Here is a 6,000-nt window from a genome sequence, read left to right on the forward strand (position 1 = left end):
TCTCAGCTTTAGCTGCTACTATATATACAATCTCCCACACTCCACTTATTGGTCTATTTAAACTTCTGCCCATTAAAATCCATATATTATAAATTATCTTTTATGACACATCAATATTATATTTTATACAAATAATATTTAATTAAATATATATATATATATATATATATATATATATTATTAATTAATAATACAATACAGTTAATTTATTATTCAACATTTAAATATAATAAATGGGCGAAGCCTGGACACACTCAGAGATGGTCGCATGAACTCTGAGCTCCGGCCCGGGGAGATGTAGATTAAAACATCAAATTAGGCAGCAAGCAGACTAAAGGAAACTGCCTTTCAAATTCCTAGACTAGGATTAAGCCAGCTCTGATATCGGAGACACCCGGAAAGCTTTAATATACCATGGCTTAACAACGTCTCTGGGTAGGAGATTTAGCAACGAGGCGATATGACGGCGGGTGATTCCGGGAGGAAAAGCTTTTGAGTGAGACCCTGTATACATAACCTGTCATGGCAACCCGCTCCTTACGATTCCTATCTCACATCGTAGGGGACCCTTAGGATAAAAGTAGATGCGCTGCAAGACCGTCTTGGATGCACGACCTATACAACATAACCACATAGAGGAATAGCTTGACTGGAGAGGCCAGAACAAAGAGCAGATACGGAGCAGCACCGGAGAGTAAAACGGCCCATGGAGGAAGCTAATAGTTCCACTTTTGTGGATTATTGACAATGGCCTTTAGTTATCAAGCCGTCAACCGAAAATACGCTGGAATTCCGCAGCGTATTTGAGGCGAGGCTGATTCGCCTTAGTTATCAAAGGCTAGAGACCGGCAAAAGTAGAATATAGTGACGTAAGCTACGATCCGCTGGTCTCAGTCCGACACAGATCGATTCTTAGGTCACTCCAGATGTGCCGAACTCAAGTTCGGCACAATCTGACTACTTTTGGTAGTTATCAAATAACTAGCAGGTACGCTCTGCACTATTCCGGCCCAGCGTACCTGGTTTTCAATCCGCTGCCCTGGAAGCGGCGGATCCCATAGGAATCAATGGGAGTCTGACAGCAGCGAAAGCTCATGTTCGCTGCTGCCCGATATCCCATTGATTTCTATGGGAGATGTCTGCACCTAACACCCTAACATGTACCCCGAGTCTAAACACCCCTAATCTGCCCCCCCTACACCGCCACCACCTAAATAAAGTTATTACCCCCTAAACCGCCGCTCCTGTACCCCGCCGCAACTATAATAAATATATTAACCCCTAAACCGCCGCTCCCGGACCCCGCCGACACCTACATTATACCTATTAACCCCTAATCTGCCGCCCCCTATACCGCCACCACCTATATTAAAGTTATTAACCCCTATCCTGCGGATCCCGGACCCAGCCGCAATTAAATAAATTGTTTAACCCCTAAACCGCTGCTCCCGGACCCCGCCGCAAATAAATTAAATGTTTAACCCCTAAACCACCGCTCCCGGACGCCGCCGCCACCTATATTAAGCTTATTAACCACTAAACCTAAGTCTAACACTAACACTAACACCCCCCTAACTTAAATATTATTTAAATAAATCTAAATACATATTACAATTATTAACTAAATTATTCCTATTTAAAACTAAATACTTACCTGTAAAATAAACCCTAAAATAGCTACAATATAACTAATAATAATATTGTAGCTATTTTAGGATTTATTTTTATTTTACAGGCAAATTTGTATTTATTCTAACTAGGTACAATAGCTATTAAATAGTTATTAACTATTTAATAGCTACCTAGTTAAAATAACTACAAAATTACCTGTAAAATAAATCCTAACCTAAGTTACAATTACACCTAACACTACACTATCATTAAATTAATTAAAAAAAATAACTACAATTACCTACAATTAAATACAATTAAACAAACTAAACTATAGTACAAAAAACAAAACACTAAATTACAGAAAATACATTTTTTTACAAGAACTTTAAACTAATTACACCTAATCTAAGTCCCCTAATAAAATAAAAAAAAAACCAAAATAATAAAATGCCCTACCCTATACTAAATTACAAAGTAATCATCTCTTTTACCAGCCCTTAAAAGGGCTTTTTGCGGAGCATTGCCCCAAAGTAATCAGCTCTTTTACCTGTAAAAAAAAAAAATACAACCCCCCCACAACATTAAAACCCACCACCCACACACCCCTACTCTAAAACCCACCCAAACCCCCCCTTAAAAAAAAACCTAACACTAACCCCCTGAAGATCACCCTACCTTGAGCCGTGTTCACCCAGTCGGGCCGAATTCTTCATCCAAGTGGGGCAGAAGAGGTCCTCCATCCAGCCGATGTCTTCATCCAAGCGGCATCTTCTATCTTCAATCATCCTGAGCGGAGCAGAGCCATCTTACATCCAGCTGACGCGGAGCAATCTTCTTCCCATGACGTCCTAACACTGAATGCCTGGTCCTTTAAATTACGTCATCCAAGATGGCGTCCATCGAATTCCAATTGGCTGATAGGATTCTATCAGCCAATCGGAATTAAAGTAAGAAAAATACGATTGGTTGATTTAATCAGCCAATCGGATTGAAGTTCAATCCGATTGGCTGATTAGATAAGCCAATAGAATGCAAGGTCAATTCTATTGGCTGATCCAATCAACCAATTGGATTGAACTTCAATCCGATTGGCTGATTAAATCAACCAATCGGATTTTTCCTACCTTAATTCCGAATGGCTGATAGAATCCTATCAGCCAATCGGAATTCAACGGACACCATCTTGGATGACGTCATTTAAAGGACCAGGCATTCAGTGTTAGGACGTCATGGGAAGAAGATGGCTCCGCGTCGGCTGGATGGAAGATGGCTCTGCTCCGCTCCGCTCCGGATGATTGAAGATATAAGACGCTGCTTGGATGAAGATATCGGCCAGATGGAGGACCTCTTCTGCCCCGCTTGGATGAAGAATTCGGCCCGGCTGGGTGAACACGGCTCAAGGTAGGGTGATCTTCAGGGGGTTAGTGTTAGGTTTTTTTAAGGGGGGGTTGGGTGGGTTTAAAAGTAGGGGTGTGTGGGTGGTGGGTTGTAATGTTGGGGGGGTTGTATTTTTTTTTACAGGTAAAAGAGCTGATTACTTTGGGGCAATGCCCCGCAAAAAGCCCTTTTAAGGGCTGGTAAAAGAGCTTATTACTTTGTAATTTAGTATAGGGTAGGGCATTTTATTATTTTGGGGGGCTTTTTTATTTTATTAGGGGGCTTAGATTAGGTGTAATTAGTTTAAAGTTCTTGTAATTTTTTTTATTTTCTGTAATTTAGTGTTTGTTTGTTTTTGTACTATAGTTTAGTTTATTTAATTGTATTTAATTTTAGGTAATTGTAGTTAATTTTTTAAATTAATTTAATGATAGTGTAGTGTTAGGTGTAATTGTAACTTAGGTTAGGATTTATTTTACAGGTAATTTTGTAGTTATTTTAACTAGGTAGCTATTAAATAGTTAATAACTATTTAATAGCTATGGTACCTATTTAAAATAAATACAAAGTTGCCTGTAAAATAAAAATAAATCCTAAAATAGCTACAATATAATTATTAGTTATAGTGTAGCTATTTTAGGGTTTATTTTACAGGTAAGTATTTAGTTTTAAATAGGAATAATTTAGTCAATAATTGTTTGTAATATGTATTTAGATTTATTTAAATAATATTTAAGTTAGGGAGGTGTTAGTGTTAGTGTTAGACTTAGGTTTAGGGGTTAATAAGTTTAATATAGGTGGCGGCAAGGTCCGGGAGCGGTGGTTTAGGGGTTAAACATTTAATTTAGTTGCGGCGGGGTCCGGGAGCGGCGGTTTAGGGGTTAAACATTTAATTTAGTTGCAGCGGGGTCAGGGAGCGGCGTTTTTGGGGTTAAACAATTTATTTAGTTGCGGCAGGGTCCGGGATCCGCAGGATAGGGGTTAATAACTTTAATATAGGTTGCGGCGGTATAGGGGGCGGCAGATTATGGGTTAATAGGTATAATGTAGGTCCGGGAGTGGCGGTTTAGGGGTTAATATATTTATTATAGTTGCGGCGGGGTCCAGGAGGTGCAGTTTAGGGGGTAATAACCTTATTTAGGTGCGGGGGGCTCCGAAAGCGGTGGTTTAGGGGGTAAAACAGTATAGTTTAGTGTGGGTGCTTAGTGACAGGCTAGCAAGAAAGCTGCGAAGAAGCCGATGAGCAGCGAGATCGATGACTGTTAGTTAACAACAGTCCGCTGCTCATCGCTCCGTACTTGGTGCGTGGCTTCTTGACAGCTTTCTTGATAACTTTGGCGAACGTATTCAGGTCCGCGGCGATGGTAGGCAAGCTTAGGCAAGCTTATTTGGCTGGCGTATGCAGGTAAGTAGACGGCAATAATCGCACTGATATCAAGGTAGGCCGGAAGGGAACACAAAGGGCTGAATTACATGGCGCTGCAGCTCACAATATAACCCACGTGGAAAATTTCATAATGTAGCAAGACACACAAGGCTGCCCAAGGGGAAAAAACGTTATCAGAGGAAAATGGTAATCTGTAAAGATTGAAGCACTGTTAAGGAACATGGGGCAAATATAAATAAACTATCCAAGAATCACTATTAATGTTATATACATTAAGCCCTATAGAGGTATAATAAGCCACAACGCACTTCCCAAATGCAGATATATTTTAGAGTGGTCAGTCATATTGTTTAAGGACTCAAAAGATATAGTGCCTTGGAGATTACTATACATATAGTACGCATAAACAACATATATCAAGAGGAAGGTTATATAAATATCTACACTGGCTAGGGGATATTTTACAATTCACTCACTGGCTAATTAAAATTGAAGTCACCTCCTAGAGGACAATAATAGCACACTATACAAATAGTAGCAACCATGTCTACTAGAAGACCTCCAAAGACAGATAAAACTAATAAGGCCACTTCTCTAAACACCTTTTTCAAACCAACTAAAATAAACAAACAAACAGAACAGAGACGGGGATTGAGGAAGATCCAGACTCAGATCAGCAGAACTCAGAAATGGATCAGACACCAGTGACAAAGGCTGATATAAAAAACCTAGTCTCAAAGCAGGATATCTCATCCAATTTTGACAAATTATGGTACAAAATTGATAAAATGCACACGGCACTTTCACCACCCACCCTCCCTCTTTTCACGACCCCGCAACCATTTGCCTCTTCCTTTCCCTGCCCACCCCCCCTGTCTGTGCTTGCGTTACAACTTACTCCTCACCACCCCTTAACCATGAGCAGACCCATAACATTCACATCCTCCCCATTAAATAAGATTTAACTTATATTCCTGGAATGTTGGGGGTATCCACTCCCCTATTAAGAGGAAATCGATTCTAACCCACCTACAGAAAAAAAGTGCAGAAATTGTATTCTTGCAGGAGACCCACCTCTCAGATTTAGAACATGGCAAACTACAGACGGGCTGGGTGGGGCGAGTTGAGTTTGTTTCCTATAAGTCAGCGAGTAGGGGATTGTCTATACTATTCGGTAAACAACTGGAATATGAGATTTTAGATGTGCTAAAGGACCCAGAAAGTAGATACCTAGTAGTGCAGATTAGAATTCTAAACAACACCTACACCTTGTGTAACATCTATGCCCCGAATCAAAAAGACAAAAAATTTTGGGACTCCATTATTACCTTACTCACACCTTACCTGGATACTCACATCATCCTGGGTGGGGACTTCAACCTAGCCCCCAATCCCCATTGCGATAGACTAAGAGACCCTAATAGATGCGCACCGAAAAGCTTGCCTAAAGTGTCAGACAAATTCGAGAGAGAAATCTTCGAGAATCTGGGAAGCGCCCTGAATGTCTCTGACATCTGGCGTCAACTTAACCCCGATGGCAGGGATTATACCTGCGTCTCCAGGGCAACACCCTCTATGTCACGCATTGATCTATTTATGATCTCCAACTCGATGATTACTCA

Source organism: Bombina bombina, chromosome 3 (genome assembly GCF_027579735.1).
Source record: "Bombina bombina isolate aBomBom1 chromosome 3, aBomBom1.pri, whole genome shotgun sequence".
NCBI lineage: Eukaryota > Metazoa > Chordata > Amphibia > Anura > Bombinatoridae > Bombina > Bombina bombina.